Genomic DNA, 24,500 nt, shown 5'->3' on the forward strand with positions numbered 1-24,500 from the left:
CAGTGTTTGCTGGTCTTTTGAAATGATGGACTCCATTCGATTATCTATATATCAATAGAATTACTTTTAAACCGTTGCTATGGGAAGTGGGGTTAGAGGAGGTGTTGCATAAGTTTAAAAGCTCTCATAAAGAGACTCAGTAAAATCGGTCTGCTATTATTTTGCTTGGCTGTATTCTGAAGGTGTCGTCAATTCAGACAAGAATATGAACATGCACATCCGTACAGACTGGTCAAGTTATGCCCTGTTCGCCATTTAGTCAGTATCTTTTTGGTAAGCATCCGTTTTAACATGTAATGGTACTGATGGACAAGCTCATTATAGAAATTTAAGAGGCGACCTAAATATTGAAATAATGTAAATAACATCAACCATTTTAATGTTTCTTCTGTGTAACAGGACTTTCTTGTTATTGCGATGCTTACATGTAGGTAACAAAAATACTAAATCAAATTTTATAAACTATTTTGAACTTGCGATTTATCTTCTAACACAAGACGGACGGACGGATAGACGGACAGAATACAATACGGTCATTAACTTTATAACTTTTGTCAAAAATAATATTATAGAAATTTAGTTTGTCACATACGATTGTAAGTATAAATATGTTTTACATGATCATACTTTATTAGGGAGGGTAAATCGTTAAGCACATAACTACTTTTGAAATGTCCAGTGGTTAAGGCAGATCACTACCAAATGAAATGTAAGCCTCCGCTGTAGTCCAAATATAAATGATAATCTTTCTCGCTTTCTTCGTGCCCTTTCTCAATAGCATTGTGTTTTCTTTTACTGTACCACGTTTCAGTATGTATCACTTAGCATTCTATCGAAATCGCATTAAGTTAAAAATGGCGGCGTAAGAATTCGATGTCTCGAAAAGGGAAATTGAAAGAAGCGAAAAGGAGTAAATTCAGCAGGTTGTATTTAACGAACTGTAGTTTTCTTATATAAAAGTTAACACCCCTTTTCTTTTTGTTTTTCTAAAGTCTCCTTGGGAATATAAGTCTCTGAAAATCTGATATGCTAAAAATGTCGAAAAACCGTTATAAAATAAGTGGTTTTTATATGAAATAAAGAACACCCGGATATAGTGGTGTTCAGCCTTAAACTTCAGTGCCTCTTGACAGCATTCTTTTAACAACTGACTACCTAAACTAAAAGGTAGATCGTTATGCACTTTGAAAATGAAGTTGTTTTAAGTACATGTATAATAAAGGTATTCTTAATAACATAAGTCATGGTGAGTGAAGTTTCATAAATTGAATATTACTGAGTACTCCAAATATAACATAACCTGAACTTTCTCTATAATCATCGTAAAAGGTTTAAACAATAAAATAATTCAACGCTGCTACCCCAAAGATACAATACTTTACACTGATTATATAGCCCGCAGAAATAGGTGCGGTTTTTATATACTCTTTACGTCATTAAGTAAAAATACACTTCTTTCACTGATTAATCTTCGATTTCTTTTATCTTTTAAATTAATCAAATTAAAGGTTTCGCAAGCTGTATATACATGTTTAAGAAATTTTCCAGACTGTTGTTTAAACATGGCTATCAATAACTTGTACTAAAGAATATGTCCTATCAGATGCAAAGTGTTGATCATAATAGATAATATAAAATTGGATTACTCGGAATTAACAATTATAAAGAAATTTAATATATGACAATGTGTGAAATGTAAACACAAATCAAGACACATTTGATGCATTTCTGTTTTCGCTCATATCTATTGCACCATATAGATGCAGCAGTCACACTGTGATGAATATTGAGTCTTAACATGAAAGTGTCGTACCAGGCATGAACCTTTAACAAATGTGATCATTTTCTGCCTGTGAAGCTGCTAAAGTCAATATCTAATCAGTGTCGTGGACATTTACTCGAGATATCGGATTAATGCTCGTAAAACACAGAACACAGGAGACTTATAAAAGCAGAACTTGTAACAGTGATTCAATTTATTCCACAAGCTCGAGAATAAATTCAAAATATCACATTATACCAACCGTAATTTATTTCTTGGAAGAATTGAAAAACGAAACGGTTTCACTGAAAACAATATGAAAGAGGTTCAATTCTCGAAAATTTTCAATTCTATCATTCAGATTGAAGTACGAATACGAATTTCTCTTAACAGATTTGAAAAAAATATAATCTTTTATAACAGTGGCATATATACATTTCTATATTAGGAATTCAGCAAGGAATGCTGGTTGTGAAAAATATTTATTTATACCCAAGAATTAACTGATTTCCTGCGGACATAAGATTGTGACTTGATTCTGCCACAGGGACATATGGATAAAATCAGCCATGTCATGTGACTGATTGAAAATAAATATCTATACACTCAAAGAAAAGGTAGGTCCATTTTCTTTAATGATTTATTTAATAAGGTTTCGATGTATAATATTATACAAGTTTTGAATGGCTTGCTAGTCAATAGTCTAAACTCAGTAGTCCAAACTAAGAATAAATAAGGCAAACGAAATTCTTTCTTTGTAGCATTCTGTCTTGTAAGCGTGGAAAGTAAAGATCCGTAAACAGAAATGACTTCATAACGTTTTCAAAGACGCACAACAAAGTTCCTTTTTAAATGTATTGGTTGCAGCGTAGCGTTTATTTCGTATTTTTAAAGAAATATGGTATAAAGAACAATGTCTCTGATTTTATTGAATTTTACATAAACAATATATAACCAATGCATGAATCGTTATTTGACATAAGAGAGTCACCTGACATGAGGGTGTGCCAGAAGGGTTTTGCCGGTATTTTCACTTGCAACATCCGGCCATGCAAACCGTTGTATTCTAATGATATAAAACTCGCAATTAAACTGTAACATTGTCATTTGAATAAGACAGATTACTTAACCTTTAGCCTGCTGGCGGCAATATTTCAGCCTTTGCGACCAGTGCAGACCAAGATCAGCCTGCACATCCGTGCAGTCTGATCATGGTCTGCACTGTTCGCTATTCAGTTAGTAAATTTTCAGTGAACACCCCTTCAAATAATAAATGGTATTGCCCAAATTGAATGATGGACCAGTCCATTTAGGAAATTTAGCAGGCTAAGGGTTAATAAAATCGCACATTTATTACTTAGTAATAAACTCGGCAGAGTCTCATTACCGCCAAAACAATTTTTTCCCGAATCGGATATTCCTACCCACATCTACAACCAGTGACATATTAACCTTTAGCATGCTAGATAAATTGTCGTCTGCTGGAAATTTCGTCTGCTAAAATTGTAAAGTTCATTCAATTTGCTCCAAAATTGGAAGAAATATTGTCAGAGTAGCAAACAGCTTGGAACCTGATCAGACGCCGATTTAATCGGCGTCTGATCTGGTTCCAAGCTGTTTGCAAAGGCTGTTAATTCGCCTGCAGCAGGCTAAGGGTTAATTGAGCTAGTTACGGCATGAATTGCATTAATCTATGTCGTGGACTGGAGAGTTGACGTACACCTCTTACTTTAATGTATTGTAATTATGTGATTGATTTCAGTTATTGACCTTTACGTCCAAGGAGAGCCCATTTACTACAAGTTTGTGACATGTATAAGTGCTCTTGTTGATAATGCAGCCAGCATTACCTCATGCACGTACATGTACTCGAGGAAAACAAGACGATGTCTGAATAGTTTGCAGATGCTGAGCTATTGCTTTAAAAGTAAAAACAATATTGTTTTCATTCAGACAGTCAGCTTTAAAACTTTTTATAATGACGTTCCGTTTGCAACTTTAAAGTTATTTTACTATGTACACATGCGAACGATTACGCGGTGTTTACTTTATTTACGTTTATTTACTGTATATGTAGTTTAAAACATTTAAGAATGCGTTGAATCTAAGACAAATTAAAATTGTTAAAAGGATAAAAATGTAATATTCAATTTGCCAGTTGAATATAAATGCTTATTATTCAGAAAACATACCCGGGCTAAAATTCAGTTTTAAATATTAAACGTGATACGGCACGGATTTAACAGTAATAGGTGTCGGTGGAAAGCGCCTAGCATCAGCTAGACACGGATACCTTAGATTTTGTGCTAAGCAAAATTGAGTGCCCAGGGCAGTCTTGTGAATATAAAGCTATCATAAAATCATGGCTGTAAACTGGTGATAGTTATCTTCTTGTAAATGATGGAATTTTACCTTGATGAAAACAAGCTATATAATAAATTAAGGCCTAATTCACAGTGACAGTCCACAGACAGGCCAGTATAATTAACAGAATGCTATATAATACAGGGAGGACACACCGTTTATGAACCATATAAGACATTTAAATAGAAAAACGATGGGGCATTGGATGGTAAACGTGAAAATACCGCTAAAAGTGCGTTGATAACATTGAACCGGGAAAATCTCATGAAACGAGAGAATTTGGAAAATTGGAAAATAATAAATAACACATTCAAAGTACTTTAATTGCATTGCATTTTTTTTCACGATAAAAGACAAGCAAAATGTTAATTCCAGGACACTAGATTATAACTCTGAAATGTCCCAAAATGCGCGCCTAGTAAAATCTCGTATTATGTGCAAGTGACTGACCTATAACATATACATATTATGTACGCAATATGTATAGAAATGTGTCCCGTAAATAATTCTGCTTTTCGCAAAGTGAGCTTAATGTAATTGGATTGGGGACCGATTCCGTCTTGAGTGGCTTCCCATCCATCAGGAACTATTTAAGTCGCGTTCGCATCTAAGGAAATCGGGAAATTGATGTAAACATTCATTCATTTTACACAAAAACTACTTATTTTCGGAATCTTTGGTTCTATTTACATGTCAAATTACCAGTTGAACATAAATGCCTATAAAATACACCCGTCTCCTTTATTCAGAAAACGTGCTCTAGCCTAAATATGCTTTATTAGACGTGATGCCGATAGAATAAATGAAGTTCTATCTTTTGACGAAGGCGGAGCCTGAGGATAAATTCATATAACATATTTTCCTTCTCTTCTCAGAACAGAAATTTACAACTTTATAAAGTGTTTGAAGTGATTCAATTTCTTTTAGTTTATTTGCGAAGGAAATTGCATAAATATCATTTCTTTCAAGAGTTGCCTATAAAAGTTTATCACAGCTGTGTAATAAATTAAACCATTTTTAAATCATATAATTTTTAATTCAGTGAGGAAGGAAACGGATACCCAAAAATAACTGATTTCTGTGTAACTCCTTTTTCTAACAAGTTAGATAGTTTGGTAGTTTATGGGACTCCCACCCAGCACATAAAATTTTGTCTCATTGGAACTATTGATAACAGTTGAATCTAGTTGAAGAGAACAATAGAGTTTTACATATTTTGTGACTTTACACATAAAATCTTATTAAAGTAGTACCATTGTATAGCCTTATCTTTCTGCTGCTGCATTGCATGCTTATTCTTTGGAAATGTGGAAGAAAAACATGTTAAAGCAATACACCCATCACTGCTTAGTATGTCCATAACTTTTTATATCCAAAATATCTCTTTGCATTAACAATATCATCACTGACAGTTACATGTTTGATCTTTTTAAGAAAAATGTCTCTTTTATGATTTTGTTCTTTATAACGTGAAGCAATATGTAAAGAATATGGTGAATCCATGAAGTTTATAATTCAAATTTATGAAATAAAGAAGTTCTTTATAAGTACTTTTTCCAACAAAACGGATATCAAAAAAGCGTGTAATTTTGCTTTTCAAGTTTGTTAGACATGACTTCCAGTCTTTCGACATAGACTGCCAAGTAAGAGTGAATGATTCTATTTGAATCAATATAGTGAACAATTTCTCAAAGATTTACACAGATAAGGAAACTGATGTAAAACATTAACTTCCCCCGTTGGAAACAAATTGAAAATAAATTCAGTGTGCGCAGATGTTTTAGAATACGTACATTGTACACAGTCTGATAATGTATCAGGAGATCATATATTAACTGTGCCTGTTTTGTATAATCTTCATAGAATTTTTACATACTTATTGAATAATTGATATATCTCTTTGTAAATACGGCTGTTTTCTATCAAAAACAGAGCATTCTATTGAGATATTGCACTCTCGATTATATGAAAATATTACTTTGTTTATATTAATAACAATACGATAGTTTATAGGATATGTATGTTCTTTGTAAATATGATAATTTAAATGCTTACATTGGATTACTATATGATATTAGCAATATGTGTTCGGCTTTGATCAGAGTGAATTCATTCCCTAGCTTACGATTATCACAGTCCAGTTATCATCTACTCTAAACGAGAGGCTTTGTAATACCCTAATATCGGAAGATATTTTAGACAAAATGTTTCTAAAACTCAAGAATCAGTTAACCGCCCCTGTTAGATAATGGAATACAATACACTTGTTATGCACAGAGTATCACTGGTGATTTCATACTGTTCCTAACGAAATAATTTATAACTTATGGATTTTGTTACAAATACAAAGACAATTAAAGTACACTTCGCGAACAGTTTTTATAATTTTTCAAGTATTTCTTTTATTTTACGAGTTCAATACATTTGCATTTAAATTTTAGCGAGACTGTTACAATTACCTTTTTTTTATCGTGTGGTTTTCATAAATGTTTTATTTTAAATCTGCGTAAGTTCGGATTTTTACTTTTAACAGTACAAAGAAAATAAAACATATCGAACATTGATTTTACAACATACAAGGACATATCAACAAAGGCAGTTTCGAACCTATTTTGTCCACTGTTGCTTATATTGCAAGTTCCCAGTTTATTATTACGTTACGTATACATAAGGTAGTCCATGTTCAGACCTACGGGCTTCTTCAGTTGTAGTGACAATGTGCAAAGTTGTCCAATACACAGTCAATATCAACAGCAGGTACATTTTACTTCCAAACTGAAAACTACATATTAGGTCAAAGGGCATCTCATTGCGTTGCATTCCATTATATCAATCTTCCTTGATGAACAACAAAACAGTCACAGCTTGAAACCAGGGCTCATTGCTGTAGTCCTGTTTATACTAGTTTATACTAGGACATTGACTGTAAATTGTATTTATGACCTAGTAACATTAAGAAACCTCTGTTCTACTGTATCATGCTACAGGACTTGATGAAGTAATATATAAAATAGATTTACCTTTTTCCGTTCAAGCATCTGCTGAGTTTATTTCATGCTTTTAGGGAAGGTACTATTTGAGCGCAAATGTATTTTTATAAAATGATATCATACTATAATAAAGAAAGGGACCTTTTATACAAACCTTGACCTTTCTCTCAGATTCATAATGTAAGAGCCGCTTTTAATATTCACAAATTCAAGTTGACATTTATAAATATCAAAACTGGATCGTTCGGAGACACACTAATGAATAAAAACGCAGTCGACCACATAACGAAACGACATTTCCTCAATAAAATTCAAAAGTACATGCAAATCAAGATTGATTTTAAATTTCCGTCGACATTTACAGTTTAACATATTAATATATCCTACAAAGAAGAAAAAAATAGTATAAAAACGGAAATTTACGAAGAGGCCTGATCTGGTAAATGTCAAGATTCAACCAGTAACCTTGACTACTTGAGAAGTCTGATGAGACAAAAACATTAAAACGAACGAGGCAAGAAATAACGGCTTTATTAAGAGGATTTGTCTGTGGCATTTTCCGTTAGATTAATGCTTCAGTTCAATAGCCGATTAGACTCTGAGAAACATCTCGTTTTAAAGTCATTTGACTGGTATTTTGACAGATATTTTTAATTTATTGTGTCTTGTCACAGTTTCTTTGCAGACTGCTTTTGGATGATGTACATGCTCTTTGTATGTTATATAATGTGTTATCAAGGAAACCAGAAAAATACATTTATAGAAGACTAGAAAATAATATTTATTCTTCTAAAATAAGGGAGATGACGCTGCATAGTTTTACGAAAAACAGAAAAGTCTGAATTTCTCATTCTTTTCTGAAATTATAATTAAATCAAATTATAACGAAAGGGCCAAGATGGCCCTAGGTCGGTCACCTGAGTAACACACCATAACAGTGTAAACATGCTTGATCTAGAGATTTTATGGAGGCAAATATTCTGACCAATTTTCATTAAGATTGGATAAAAATGTGGCCTCTTGATTGTAAACAAGCATTTTCTTTGATTTGACGTAGTGATCTAGTTTTTAACCCCACATGATTCAGATTCATACTTGTCCAAGATTTTATAAAAGCAAACATTCTGACAAAGTTTTAGGAAGGTTCGAGCAAAAGAGTGGCCTCTAGAATGTAATCAAGCTTGTTCTTTGATTTGACCATATGACCTAGTTTTTGACCCAACATAACCCAGATTTGTACTTGACCTAACAGTTATCGAGATAAACATTCTGATTAATTCTCATGAGTTTCAAACTTACTCTGTGGAATCTAGAATATTAACATTTTCCTTTGATCTGGCCTAGTGACCTAGTTTTTGACCCCACATGACGCATTTTAGATTGAGTCGCAACTGTGACCTCTTGTGTTCACAAGCTTTTATATTCCAGATTTAAAGCTGACCTAGAAGTCATCAAGAAAAACATTCTGACCAGTTCTCATGAGTTTCAAACTAAAATTATGGTCTCTAGAATGTTAACAAGATTTTCCTTTAATCTGGCCTAGTAACCTAGTTTTAGACCCCACAAAGCCCAGTTTCAAACTTGCCTAGAGATCATCAAAACAAACATTCTGACAAAGTTTCATAAAAGTTGAGTCTCAACTGTTGCCGCTAGAATATTAACAAGCTTTTCCTTTAAAATTTGATTTGACCGGGTGACATAGTTTTTGACCCCACATAACCCAGATTTGTACTTGACCTAGAAGTCAAGAGACAAACATTCTGACCAATTCTCATGAGTTTCAAACTTAAGATGTGGTCTCTAGAGTGTTCACAAGATTTTCCTTCCATCTGGCCTAGTGACCTAATTTTTGACCCCATATTATCAAGTTTCAAACTTGACCTAGAGCCTATCAAGATAAACATTCTGACTATGTTTCATAAAGATTGAATTACAACAGTGGTCTCTACAGTGTTCACAAGCTTTTCCTTTGATTTGACTGTCTGACATAGTTTTTGACCCCACATAAGCCAGATTTGAACTTGACCTAGAAATTATCAACTTGAAGACAACATTTTTGGAGTGTTAACAAGATTTTCCTTTGATCTGTCCTACAGAACTAGTTTTTGAACCCAAATATCCGAGTTTCAAACTTGACTTAGAGATTATCAAGACAAACGTTCTGACAAAGTATCATAAAGATTAAATCACAACTGTGGCCTATAGAGTGTTCACAAGTTTTTCCTTTGATTTGACCGAGTGACCTAGTTTTTGATTCAATATAACCCAGATTTAAACTTGGTATAGAAATCGTCAAGACAAACATTCTGACAAAGCTTCATAATAAAAGATTAAATCACAACTGTAGCCTCTGGAGTGTTCACAAGCTTTTTCTTTCATTTGACCAAGTGACCTAGTTTTTGACTCCATATAACCCAGATTTAAAGCTGATCTAGAAATCATCAAGAGAAACATTCTGACAAAGTTTCATAAACATTAAATTACAACTGTGGCCTCCAGAGTGTTCACAAGCTTTTCCTTTGATTTGACCGAGTGACCTAGTTTTTGACCCCATATAACCATGATTTAAACTTGATCTAGAAATTATCAAGACGAACATTCTGACCAAGTTTCATAAAGAGTGTTCGCAGGCTTTTCCTTTGATCTGGCCTACTGACATAGTTTTTAACTCCACATGACTCAGTTTCAAAGCTGACCTAGAGATCATCAAGGCAAACATTCTGATAAAGCTAAAAATTTGAGAAATAGTATATAAAGAAAATAAATTGAGTTCATGGCCTCCTCATGCAGCGTTTAGTTATCATAAATCCATCAAGCTTTCTTCAGTATGTACAAAATCATTTTCCTTGAATTAAGTGAATAAAAGGAGATATTTTGAAAACTCATCTGGATTGATTTATGGTTTTATGGTTCTTTTAATGTGCATTCTTTCAATTTATTTCTGTGTTTATTCCAAGTGTCAAAGAAATATCTTCAGTAAATTTATAGAGTTAGGTTCCATTAATGTAAAATTAGTTTCACAAAGGGTGATAATTTGAAAAGTATTCAATGTAGGACTATCGCGAACACTCTGTATTTTCACTTACTGATTGATACATATACATATTAAGTTTTCAATGAAATCCATACAGTACTTTTGAAGTTACATTTACATATTCCAGACAAAGAAAGACAAATTGCAAAGGGGAAAAAAGCACTGTTAAAAAGACAAACGGCGTAGAGGTAATAATGTTTTGGCGCATGGAAAAATCATAATTAAACAGGATGTACAGACAGAATTGGATATGCATCTATGAACACATGGCTCATTTGCAAATATTTCAACTAATTAGCAAACTTAAATGATCAATATGTATCCTTTAAGTAAAAGAAGGTCAAAATGATTCGACGTCCTGTGCTGAATCTAAAATAATTTCCCAAAAGTACCCACTAGCACAATATCTCGACCCAGACTACAGTTACAACCATCCACCACTCATTCATATGAAAGCGAGGTACGCAACGGGGAAAGAAGTGTACTTTCAATTTCTCTTGAGATGATAAATTACTTAAGGCTTTAAAGTTAGAATAAATCATTTTAGTTTTGGGTTAAAATGACTAAATATCCTCTATTTAATATGTGCCTTCTAATATTCAATGTTATTTAAGACTTAGTAATAAATGGTTAATCTTTTCATCGCGCACCTGTTCCGTGCCCCGCTTACTATAGAATATTGGTCAAAATCCATGTTATTCAGCTACGCCGAAAAATAGATCGAGTAACTACACATTATAAAGTTATGGGCGTTGCATACTGTAGTCCTATATTGATTATCTACAAAAGCAATTCAACTTAAGTTTCATATGCACTGCACATACTGATATATATATCTGTACAGCTGTGTTAAAACGTATCAATTTACCATCCTAATGTTCCAAAATAAATTTTTGCGCATTACGTCAATTTTGAATGAAATTCACAACCGTTATGGCAAAAAGTAAAAGCATTATTTCTACGATAGTGACACAATACAAAGGCATTTACCACTTTTTCGGGGGGTACAATTATAACTGATATTGATATATCAACGAGACCAGTCGAAGTTATTTGTCTTTGATGATCTGAAATAACAATATACACATTTTGTCCTTGGTGGGGTGAGCCAAGTTCAAGTGCATTACAAAATATATGTGTCAATATTTTCTTATACTTAAACTATGGCAACATCAACGATGTTTGATTCATTTTTCTTTTTATACATAATGATCTTTTTTTACAATTCCTGTTCCTTACTAATTTTACACAGGATAACGGTGTTTTTAATCATAGTAACATTCTTCAATTGTATAAATTGACTAAGCTTTCGTTATAAATATGGGCTGTATACAGATAATTTAAAGTTATCAAATGTTGTTTCATCATAATAAATCAAATAAAAGGCATGGGAATGCCACCTGCATGACCCGAGAGGCTGTTTTGTAAGGGTCAGACGCACTAATTTCCTACTTCTTATTTAAATTGCAGAGCGGATAGACGAATTCCAAATTCATATTATTTGAATTTTTTTAGAAGATTCCAGACACTGTAAAATCTATGATCCTTGTAAAATAATTGAAATAGCAAGAAAACGCCGTTGGTATTTCAATAGCTAAGATATTATAGAATATAATAATACATTTTAGCAATACAATTATATCATCGTACAATGGCGTAAAGCTGAATATTAAAAATCAAGCATTGTTGCCTAGCTTCAGTGTCACACTAAAGTTCAGTTCAGTAGTACGAAAAGATAATTGTATCACTTTGGTAGAAATATTTTCCAAAACTATTGCCTTTTACCCTTATCATGCTGGACACGATTGATTACGCCTTTGCTACCAGTACAGACCATGATCAGTCTGTACATCCGTGCAGTCTTTTTAATTCCATACGTCATGTTTTTATTTCGATGTAAATGAGATATGAAACCAAAATTTGTAGTCCTGTTTGGCGCCATATAACCTATGCTGTGTTGGTGCACCGTAAAACCTAAATAAATAAATACATCCGTGCAGTCTGATCATGATCTGCACTGTTCGCCATTTAGTCAATATCGTTTTGGTATGCACCCCTTTTAACTGTTAATGGTACTGTCTAAATTGAAAGAGGGACAAGCTCATTATAGAACTTTAGCAGGGTAAGAATTAAAATGCCGGCTGTGTACAATTTATTTTATACATTAGATAGGAATCATGCTGTATTGTACGTTTCACTGAAATATCTTTGATTCTTTTAGAGTTATGATCTGGACATGACAAAACCAACTACAAAAGGAAGATAATTTGTCAAATATTGAAAGCCAGTTTTGGATCCTATGCACTGCACTGCTCTCCCTCTAATCGATATGTACTTAAATTTCAGACATTCAGACAGACAGATAAACACACGTGTCGGACATATATGTTCATTCTTCGATGAGTCTGAAATTCGATATAAAACTAAAAGGGTATCGTCAATAATAGTATTCCCTCGACTAGTTATTTAAATGATCCAAACTAAACAGGCAAAGTGGCTGACTTTGTGAGAACCGTTAGAACATTGTTGCGGTCAGTTTGAAATAAAAGTAGTTTTGAACGCTATCTAAATTGATATATATGTAACTGTGTTTGTCTCAGGATTCAACTTGGCACTTTCGCGTATGACCGTTCTTCTAATAAACGTGTACCTAAATGGAGCACGTTACCAGAGTCCGTTTTCTTACATTTAAGACGGTCAAATTATTTCGCCTTAAAAAACTCTGCGACTGTTAACATATTTGCGAGGTGTTCAAGAAGTCATACAATATGCTTAAATGTACGTGGGCGAATATGAGAAAATATTAAATAATATAGTAAGCGGAAACTTCTTTTGGAAAATGATCTAGCAAAAAAGCTGATTAGTCTTGTTTACAAATGAAACAACGGTTGCTTGCAATATTTGATATATCATTCTAAAATGCATGTATTTGCCGATCGATACTTTAGAAGCGATTTTAGTTTTCTTTTTTTTTTTGTAAGATAGTGTATGACGAACAAACAGTCTAAATTGGAATCCTATTACGTTAACTTACCCGTACACTGAATGAATGGTAAAATATCTTTCACTTTTAAACATTTTACGTCATGTACAGACTGAGCAACCTTTTACATATTAATAATGTCTGTACTACAATTTAAATTTGTACAATTTAAAAAAAAAAGTTCATGAGGGGCAAACATTACTTGTACAAAAGGCTCATTGCTTAGAACTGGTTTAAGAAAATTTCTGAAGTCATACATATATTACTGTTTATGCTGGTAATGCTGGTAAATTACTGAAAAATAAGGGTGAAATGATTTGGTCTGTGAACAGCAAAAAAATGTCAGATATAGGTTTCGCTATTACGGAACTACAAAATCGGTAAAATTTAGTAAAACCGATTAAAAAGACTTGAATTGAAAAAGAAAATGTATTTGTTTTACAAGTAATGTCAAACTATATTTCACTCGTAAACACCAAATCTTATATTTTCACTCATTCCTACGCCATTCATGAAAATACTGCATCTGGCTGACATTTTCAAGGAAGAAACAAATATTTTCTGCATAGTAACTTTATATTTTAGAAAGAAAATGTTTATACAGCATAGACAAATTTCAAGCATTTTGTAAACGATCGTCGGTAATTCACTGATAGTAAATGATCAAATAATCAATTTTACTCCGTTAATGATATCTGATCTCTAATTCCTGGCGAGTCGATATATAAGTTTACAACTTAAAAGTAATCGTCTGTATACATATTTTTTTTTCAGTTCAGATTAATATTCAGAAAATTTCATAAATCACAAACTGAAATATGCACAGGAAAAGAGAATGACCGGAGCTTTTCAGATCCACATAATTTCTAGAGCCTTTTCCTGGAAGTAGTTTACAATATGTTCGTACTTTAGAGTTTCCACTCAAAGAAACAAGACTTCACAATTACAAAAATACTTCGGAAGAATGTTTGTCTGTGTGACTTAATTTACAAGTTTAAAAACAAAATATGTTCATATTCTTTTTCAATTACGAGGATTATACTGATTTTTTCATAAATCATAAGCTGAAATAAGCGCAGGAGAAGAAAATGACAGGAAGATATTTCTTCAACTTCATTTCTAGAGTTCTTCATTAGTTTAAACATGTTCGCACTTAAGAGATTCTACTAAAAACAAGACTACACAATTATAAATAATTCGGAAGAATGTTTGTTTGTATGGTTTCATTAATGTGAACTTGTTCAGTAATGTATGAATATATGCGTCGGAAATTTTGCGGCTTATTTTAGAGTCAATTTAATCAAATATCTGTTTTGAAACCTTACACGCATATTGCAAATATTTGTTTAATAAAGTGCAAAAGATATCAAATTGAAAACGTCTTTAAACACTGAATTTTAATCAGACAGAGAGAAAACAGAGAAACGTGGATGCATTAACTTCGAAATACATAAAAACTAAGAATTAGCATGATAACAAACGAGCCGCGCCATGAGAAACCCAAAATAGTGCGTTTGCGACCATGGATTCAGACCAGCCTGCGCATCCGCGCAGTCTGGTTAGGATCCATGCTGTTCGCTTTCAAAGCCTATTGCAATTAGACAAACCGTTAGCGAACAGCACGCATCCCGACCAGACTGCGCGGATGCGCAGGCTGGTCTGGATCCATGCTGGTCGCAAAGGCACTATGTTGGTTTTCTCATGGCGCGGCTCAAATGATAAAACTGGAAATGCATTTAATTTCAGGAGATTCGTAAATGAAATCCTTGATATCTGAACTTAAACCGAGGAATTTTAATCGACTTTCGCATCAGTAGATTAGACCAATTATACCCTCTCTTTTGTAATGTATTTCTTATCCGTTCGTTCAATTTATTTCAAACAATCTAGTTTTTACAAAAATCAACCGTGTTATTTTGACTCCGTATTTGTAAGGCTTATAAAGACAAGAGACAACCACTACCATGAACAAATACTGAATATTTCTTAAACAGACAAAATGTTGATTTGATAAATTGATTCTATCAGCACAACAGTCACCTGCGATTGTCTTTTGCAAGCACAAAGATATAGCTACAGTTTATCAAGCTGAGATTAACACAGTTAACCCTTTGCCTGCTAAATTTCTAAAATGGACTGGTCCATCATTCAATTTGGGCAGTGCCACTTCTTATTCAAAGGAGTGTTCACTGAAAATGTACTGACTGAATAGCGAATAGTGCAGACCATGATCAGCCTGCACGGACGTACAGGCTGATCTTGGTCTGCACGGGTCGCAAAGGCAAAACCACTTGCCGCCAGCAGGCTGTAGTTAAGAGATATATTTCAAAAGTTGACGTTTAGTGCAGGGATGAATGTTTTTATATTTGCTTTTGCCGGCATATGACTGATATGACTGATTTGTATGGATATCAAGTGGGGACTTATAGACAATTTTCTGAGGGCGGAGTTGGAGTTCAGGTTGAGCAAGGAGAGATAATCCTTCTAAAAATGTTCTAGGTAGGTCGGTTTTCATTTACGGAAAATATATATCAACCTCATTTAATTATAGTTGTTTTCCTTTTTCGTATAATGTTCTGCTGAACCCCAGCAGTTCTTAATGTATGTAATGATTTATTATAAAGGTCAGTTTTAAATAGTCTTTTGAAAGAAACCAAGTCTTCCACAGAAATACAGGCAACGTTTAAGATAACAAAATTATCAATATGCAATACATGTGGAAAATTAGCTGCGTCACATAATACTTTATATTTGAAGCGAAAAATGTTTACTCAACAACTTTTCTAACTCCACACTTTGTGCTTTTTTTCTCTTTGTTACAATCTCTGCCAAAGTTTGACTAATTGAAAAGTGGACATTCTGTTTAATAAGCAGTTAGGCTGAATAAAACATAACAGTGATAATAGTTGGGCGTAAATTCATTGAAACGTGACAGTTTCAATAAGGTAACCCTAAAATAAAAAAGGCACCAAATAATTGGAACTCACTGATGGTCGCTATGCGACCGAGTGTCATATGCAGGAGTACAGCAATGTATAGAATATGCTCTTATCCCGATATTTGATTCAACGACCCGTGCTTTATACCCCAGTCACACATACGGCGCGGATAGCTACGTCTAGCCACGGATAGAAACGTTGTAATCCGTATCGATTCGTACCTGAGCCGTACCGTAACGTAGTAACCCGTATCAATCCGTACCAATCCGTACGGCTCAGGTACGGATCGATACGGAATACTACGTTTCTGTCCGTAGCTAAACGTAGCTATCCGCGCCGTATGTGTGACTGTGGTATTAAGGAGGCACGTTTAAAGTTTCCAAGTCTTATCTATGTGTGCTCATGTTGTCACAAAAATAAAAGCATTAGTAGCAACTGGTACATGCATTCCCAGGAAATCGTCTTTTCATGAATTTGCTTTTAACCTTTCTTAGCTTATCGTATGGACTGACATTCAAACTTTATCTGCAGTACGTTTTCATGTGTTTTGCAAGTATATGCAACTTTGGTTGAAAAAAAAAGTTGCATATTTTCTGTTAGCACTCTTTGTTTACGCCTTACATTGATTATAACTAGTATGTCAAATTGTTATTGCATAATCACTATTCGAAACAGCTAGAGCATATAGAATCAGGATCTGAAGCAGTCGAAATACGTTACAGCCAGAATAGACCTGCTTCCAGAACCTTCTGTTTCATTTTACCCCATTGATAATCTATATCTAACTTTACCCTGCTTTTCTACAATGAACTTGTCCATCTTTCAATTTGGACAGTACCATTAACTGTTAAAAGGGATGCTTTCCAAAAAGATACTTACTGAATGGCGAACAGTGCAGACCGATGTGCAGGCTGATCTTGGTCTGCACTGGTCGCAAAGGCAGAATCACTTGCAGCCAGCATGCTAAGAATTAATAATATTTTATTACTCTTTGGTATGAAGTAAGTACAATAACAATTTCAACATATATAATTAAAGGACAAAAGGGTCGGACAACAAGTTCTGACAACATTAGAGACTGTCCTTCCCTTTTGATAAGTAAATATAACAGAAATGAGTGATATAATGCGTTCTATAAAAATAGTTAAAGATCAAATTTTGTTTAATCCTGTCACGTGTTGCCTCAGTTATATGACAGAAAAAAACGGATGTGGGTGCAATGGAAGAAATATTACTGTTTACGTTAACTTACCTGTAAACTCGAAACATAAATGTTTCAGTTCTAGACATGATACGTTGCATTTATAGATCGACTTAGATACGGTTGTGTGGTGACGGTACGGCTTTACTCTATACATAACAGGTTTGTGGCTCTCGCAACTTGTTTGTCTAATTAATCAATCATGTGTTAATAGGAAGACGGTTTTTCTGAAGGCCGGTCTTCCTGTCTGTAGACTGAAAAAGAAAAACGTAGTAGCATAAAATGGAGAAATTTTGATGCATGAAAAACAAATCATGGAGACATTTTATGAATCATTTTCAGCAAACAAAAATGCGGTTACCTTTCGACATACGCATGTTTTATATATTTACTAGGTCACAGCCACGCACATTCTTTGTGGTATAACATGTTAGAATGGAAATGGGGTGTGGGGGTGGGGGTATTTTACAAATCAAGCGATGATCAGCAGCACACTGTCCTTGATTAAATTTTCGGTCGAGACAATAGCAAGAGCTAAAATCTATCTTGTTCTGTGTTTGATTCATCATTCTGATAGATTAACATTATCGAGAGAATGAGATACGAAAACGAGATGTATCTGAGTTCACTGTGTGGGCATCCTCTTGAACACCATTTCATTGTTTCTTCTTGAAGACAAAGTAGTGTAGATATGCCACATCGAGTTTACCTAAGCATCTGTCATAATATCGTAAATAGAGTGACAAGTAACTCTTCTGTTCAATCTGACTAAAGTACTTGATCTTCTAAACGAAGATCTGAGAACGACCCATTCACATACGTCTTCTGTATATTTTGGATTTCCATTATTGCTATTTTTATGTTATCCAATCAGACGACTTGTTCGATTGTCAAAGAGTAAGAAAAATATGCAGTTATTCTAGGACTCGAACCCGGGACCCCTCACTTACAAAGCAAGTGGCCTACCGACTGAGCTAACCGGCTATCTGATACACTACGACATAAGAATTATAAATATCAAAAGTCAATGCTACAGGTAGATTTGCAAGATGTTGTAAGCTAGGCTCTGATTGGCTAGTGAAAGGGCCGTCAGAACGAGGCAATGAATAGGTCGTTTTCAGATCCTATGCGTAGCGTAATAGGAGATGTACTTTAGTCAGATTGCTCTTCTGTTTTTAATCATCGATTTCTTGCTATCAAACGTTATCTTTCCTGTAATATGGCGGGAACATAATCAATGTTCAGCGCTAAAATAGAACCCCTTATCATACCGTAAAAGCGCATATTTTCGCTGGGTCAAAATTTCGCGTATGTTTGCGAGGTTGCAATGAGGAACTATCAAGGTATTTGATTTTTATCCTGCTTTACGTAAAAAATAATTACTGCACGAAATTACCGCATGGATGTAGTTTTTTTTTTTATATAATTATGTCATTTACATCACGAGAGTCTTGGGTGTAAGATGGAGTTTTCCAGCACAGGTGAAAGCACCGGAAATCCCAGTCCGGTATGACAAAGTTTTATAAACAGAAGAGAATTTATATTAGAATAACAAATAACCACCACCTTTCATGATTTATGCGCTTTCAACATATTCTTTAACGAGCTTTTATAAATAGCTGTTGCTTATCACTTACTTAATCAGTTACTCGTATGACTACCATTTATCAAAAGAACGCAATTTCTAAATTTCAGATATATCTGACAAAGATCAAGAATCTTAATTATCATGTTAATAATTAATCTCCTACACTGTGCCATCACACATACATTCATATCAAGATATCAAGATTTTGATTCATCGTTTTTTTTTTCGTCATTTCATCGGATATTAGATTTCAGTTTTTGAAACTGTTTAAATTATGTTTTAGAGATTTTATGCTAATGAGGGTGATAACATGAAAAAATAAAACCAAAAGTAAAATATCATAAATATCTGAATTTCTTTTCAACGGGCATGTGATTTACGTATTTGTGACGTAGCGCTAGAGGAGGTAATCGCTGCTTGGATTATTGTTATAAATTTACCATTATAATTGCGGAAAGAATCCGGTGTAAAAATTTTGAGTATTTGAATAAACGTTAATGTCAGATGCCGCAAAAGTTTGCATACACGCTTTATGGATTGTCGTCAATGTCCTGTTGGAAACAACGGAAAATACAGGATAAGATAAACATAACAATTTGTTTACCACATGCTATTTATCTAAGAGATTTATCAAGATAAAGAAATTTGGGGAAGGAGGCTTAGACATTATTTCTGATTTATATCCGCAGATGCACCTTTCAATTTCTTCAGCTAATGCATCTAAGACGAAGAAAAGTTTTGTTATGTTTTTTGTTATTCAGGGTCGTATCATCTAAAGGTGTATCGTATAAAACAGCGTCTGCAACACTTATAATAAAAGCACTGGACAATATGAATTTCTTGATTGTATTTCAACGGATTGTATTACACTACACTTATTCTTTAAATAACGCCAATCTATGTTGTCCAAGTGATGGATTTGTTCGAAACTGTAATGTCTGATCATATGTAATCATTTATGTTCACCGGACGCTAGATGTCCGTTATTCTTTTTTCATGAAATTATATTTTTGATGTTCTAGTTTACTTTCCAAACGTTCCTGTAATTTTCATGGCCACGTGGAATTTGTAATATATAGCACCGGGGAGATATTTGATTAAAAACGTACCATTGTTTTTCCCGGTGGAAAAAATTGAATATTTCATTAAACATTAGTGTCAGATGCCGCAAAAAATGTTCATAAGTGTTTTATGGATTGTCGACAATGTCCTCTTAGAAATAATTGAAAATACAGAATAAACTGAACAACGCAACAATAGGTTTACCACATGTTATTTATCTAAAAGATTTATCAAGATGAAGCAATCTGTGGAAAGGAAGTTGATACTTTATTTCTGATTTACATCTGCAGATGCTGCTTTCAGTTTCTACAGCTTGTGCACCAAAGTCAAAGAAAAAGGTATTGCTAAAGCTGCTGCATAGTCTGCATCAATGATTATAAGATATTGGTCAATACGAATTTCTTGATACTATATCGTCACCTCAGTGCAAAAAGTGGATAACCCCATTGACTTCTTATTCTATAAAGGTTGTCAATCTGCCTTTCTCCTATCGAAACTATATCGTCTGCCTATTTACACTTAATTATGTTCATGAAAACTTCATGCGTGTTAGTCTTTTGCTAGAAGTATATTTTATTGTTCTATCTTGGTTGCCCAGCAAAGATAAAGCATTTTGCTTATGTATAAATTTGATTAATACTTTGTCTAAGGTGTGATACGAATACATGAACAAATGTATGTTTTTCAAAGATATGAATAGAGAAATACTTCTGCCCAAGATGAAAATAATGGAGTCAAAATTGTCAACTGAAAATAAAATCTTGAAAATATGATATTTTTTAAGACATCTAAAAGTTATATAGTATTGTGACGAAATAGACAACTGCACTATTGCATGCGAGTATTCTGCTCTACAAAAGGAAAATGTTTATACTAAATGTCTTATTGAGCGTTTCAGGAAGGCAATAAATGTCAATAAATTCTGTGAAAAGTTCCTTTGCAAGCATAGACCTCAACTTAGCTACATGTAGCAGACCGGGAGAAAAGTATATAAAACAGTGAAAAGTAAATGTACAGTGTTATCACCATATCAAAAACAAGCATTTCCAAAAAAGTATAAGAAATGCCCATGCGAAAGTAAACCACAATAATGAATTTGAAAACAAACATATCCTCGGCCTCCACTCTGACAATCCATTGTCCGACAATCCATTGTCCATCCGCGCTTAACAGACTTCTTATGGTTGAAAATGCACATCAGAACTGTATCTATAACATGTCCATAAATTGTCCTCTAATTTTAAAACCAGCATTTCGAAATATTATGATTGTCAAAAGTCCTATGCCGTAGTCGCGATGTCGAAGCGCGAATCTCACACGAAGTTTTTACCATGATCGTAGTTTCGCGCTTCACCATAGCAGCTTATACTAATTAAGCATGTACAAATGATGAATATCTGTCTCTTGTCTGTGAATATACATTAGTCAATATCAAATCAGTGCCATGGACAATTACTTAAGAAATAAGATTGATTCTTTGCATGAGACAAAAATCCCGAATCAGAAAGCTTCTGGAAGCGTAGTTTCTTCTGCAAACTTATCTATAGATGCCATCACAGTTTTTTCCGATTGTATTGTTTTGCAAGTTTCGACAGTTGTTGGTGGAAGTTAAATGTTGAAAAATAAAAGGATAAACTCTCGAGTTTATTGCTTAAATATTTCAATTAGGGTTTTGAATTAATATTGAAGATAATAATAATCTTTGTTTACGGAGGAATTCTATCAAAGAAACAAAAACTGGACTGTTTAATTCTGCCGGCATAGAATGTTCATTCAGTAAAACAGATGGATTCTTAAGATCGTTTTTTTGTTGCAAAACAAATATTTTAGGAAAAGGTAGGTCGGCTTTCTTTCCTGATGATAGAAGTAAAAGATAGTTAACGATAATTTTCATCGGACTGTTACTAATAAATGTAACGAAAAATTTTAAGTTTATAACATGTGACTGTAATATGTTTCTTAAAAATACGATTTTACAAACGAAATCATGCGCATTCTATTTTTGTATATGTCCCCACTTCTTTGTAAAACCAGCTGTAAAATAAAATGATTAGTAAATAATTTGATCGTGAAACACTGCATAATAAATAACTGTAAAAAATCACGATATTCTCTTAGAGTTCACTTAGATGTAGGAAGAAATAATATTACCTGTATAAATTACCCCACCTTTGAATATTTTGTTTTATAACCACAACTACACGTGCTTACGTTTGTGCTTTACCAATGAAACCATAAATTTAATTTTGATGTTTATTATATTAATTGCCTCAACAGCTGCTGATTGCGTCATATATGTATACATTTAGATGTAAAAAGATTGTTTACGTTTGTGCTTTGACAATGAAACCATAAATTTAATTTTGATGTTTATTGTATTCATTGCCTCAACAGCTGTTGATTGCGTCATATATGTATACATTTAGATGTAAAAAGATTTTTTATTAAATTTTAGTTATGCTTACGTATTAATGATATGAGGACTAATGACGTTTGAATCTTAACCCTTACCATGCTAAATTTCTATAATCGACTGGTCCATCTTTCAATTTGGGCAGTACCATTTATCATTTGAAGGGGAGTTTACTGAAAATTTACTGACTGAATAGCGAACAGTGCAGACCATGATCAGACTGCACGGATGTGCAGGCTGATCTTGGTCTGCACTGGTCGCAAAGGCAGGATCATCTGCCGCCAGCAGGTTTAGGGTTAAAGTTACTGGTATGGTGAATTGAATCCAAGGAAAGTTATTTTTACTTATCTTTATGGATTTGATTGGTTTAAATATTTATCGATGTACTAGTTTTGTCAGACTTGGTTTACATTATCCCCTCTGTTTTTTGAAGAAGGTAGTGTCTTAAAGTGGCGTATAAAGCTTTATGAAATTTTATTCTCTGCAAGTTGTGTTTCATCCGTTCTGAAATTTAAAAAACTGTACAAGTTTATCCACTTTTTAAATGTAATAAAAGAGATATAGATTCTATGCCTTTGAAGATTTTGGGAATATAATTTCATAAAAGTGTAACAGAAGTGCAGTTAAGTATTATTACTTTGTTCAATCGAACAGAGACAAATCTGTCAAATCGATTACTTTCTTCCTGGCAAAGCTGTTTCAACGTTTGCATAATTGATACTTCCAGGAATTGTAGTACGACCTCGTTTTCTAAGTAGGTAACAGAAGGAGGATTTAGGTAGACTGGCTCCCATCCCTATACTTGTTCTGTGAAATTGAGCATAACTAAGTTTTATTTTGTTTTTGATAACAGTAGAGCAGTGGAGGTAACACCACATGGATTGTTTCTGTATTGGCATTTTATTGTTCTTTGCTACATAGTACGAACTTAAGAATGCTTGAGACTTCAGATGAAAATATGCTGTTTAAGAGACTTAGAAGTTTTTACAACATGTGTACTTAGTGTATCTACTGAATAGTATTTAGATGGTTTAGTTTTGCTTTATGTATACAATGCCAGTTTAGGAGGACCGTTTTATCAAGTATAGGTCAGTTTTCAATATTAAGCATTTTCAAATTTAATTGGCTGAGGGCATCGCAGATTAGTGCTTGAAATTGGTCTTTTGTTTTCAGACTGAGATAGTCGATTTACTAAGTCATTGGTGATTAAATATTAAGCATATTTCGCTGATTAATCTGTCTAAATTTCCCAAGATGTTTGAAAAAATTCTGAAATCCAATTGGACAAAAGGTAATTTCAAAAAATTAAACAGCATTAAAATCCGAGTTAACGAGTAAAACGAGATATCCCTCTCGTATTCGTAATCAATAAAACCGTTGGGACTCTTGTTCGCAATGCATTCAATATCTGTCGCATGTTTATTGGGAGTAAGGAATAAGGATGTAGCGTCAGATATGAGGATATGACAGAATGATTACAAATATGTGTGTAATTTGTTTACGTTTGGTAATGTGAAATATTAATGGCTTATGATAACAGAGGAAAAATATTGATGGGAATAAGGATAAATACCTGACAAATAAGCCATCAGCTGATTCGAAATATGTCTTATTAATAGATGCATTTTAGCCGAAGGTTGATTTAATTTTGTTCTTTAAGTTTTGCTTTTCATATAAGATGCATGTGCCCGAAGCTAACTTGGGACAAAGTTAGAACTTACTAGGTTGTTCGACGAAAATCATTTATTAATAAGTAGTGTTGGTTATACTATTCGGGTTTTCACAGAACATGAGAAGAACAAATACACGATTGTTATTTGATAGTTTTATCGTTACACCTTTTTTATCATATTAATAATATTCCGTATTAAAAGTCCGTTCTTTGGTGAGAATTTCGGAGGAAACTTATTAGGCCTTATATCTTTATATTCATTCGCACCATGTAGACATAGAGGAATATAATCAAATACATACAATTTTATAAACAACCGTATCATAATCTTTATTACATATTACAATCGGATAAATGCACGATTGAATTAATTGTAAAATCAATTTTAGAACTAATGCCATTGAATAAGATGATAACTTTTCCTGCGGTTTAGTTTGCAAAACTTAAGCGATCGAAGTGAAAAAAAGTAAAAAAATGCATGTTTCCTTTGTT

General features: G+C 33.5%; 1 protein-coding gene across 3 annotated transcripts in view; it reads left to right on the forward strand.

Annotated features, from left to right (window-relative positions):
• The window catches only part of LOC123532023 (platelet endothelial aggregation receptor 1-like), a 45,479-nt gene that overhangs the window by 11,320 nt on the left and 9,659 nt on the right, over positions 1 to 24,500 (forward strand). The window contains exon 1 of one of the 3 annotated variants that reach the window (XM_045313358.2): positions 1,915 to 2,379. The exons of 1 other annotated variant lie outside the window; for it this stretch is intronic. The gene's annotated coding sequence lies outside the window, so the exon portion shown is untranslated. Of the gene's footprint in view, positions 1 to 1,914; positions 2,380 to 21,461; positions 21,760 to 24,500 lie in introns of those variants that run through there. One more of the 3 variants, XM_045313356.2, reaches the window with a different exon arrangement.

This window comes from Mercenaria mercenaria, chromosome 11, assembly GCF_021730395.1.
Source record: "Mercenaria mercenaria strain notata chromosome 11, MADL_Memer_1, whole genome shotgun sequence".
In the NCBI taxonomy this organism is placed as follows: Eukaryota; Metazoa; Mollusca; class Bivalvia; order Venerida; family Veneridae; genus Mercenaria; species Mercenaria mercenaria.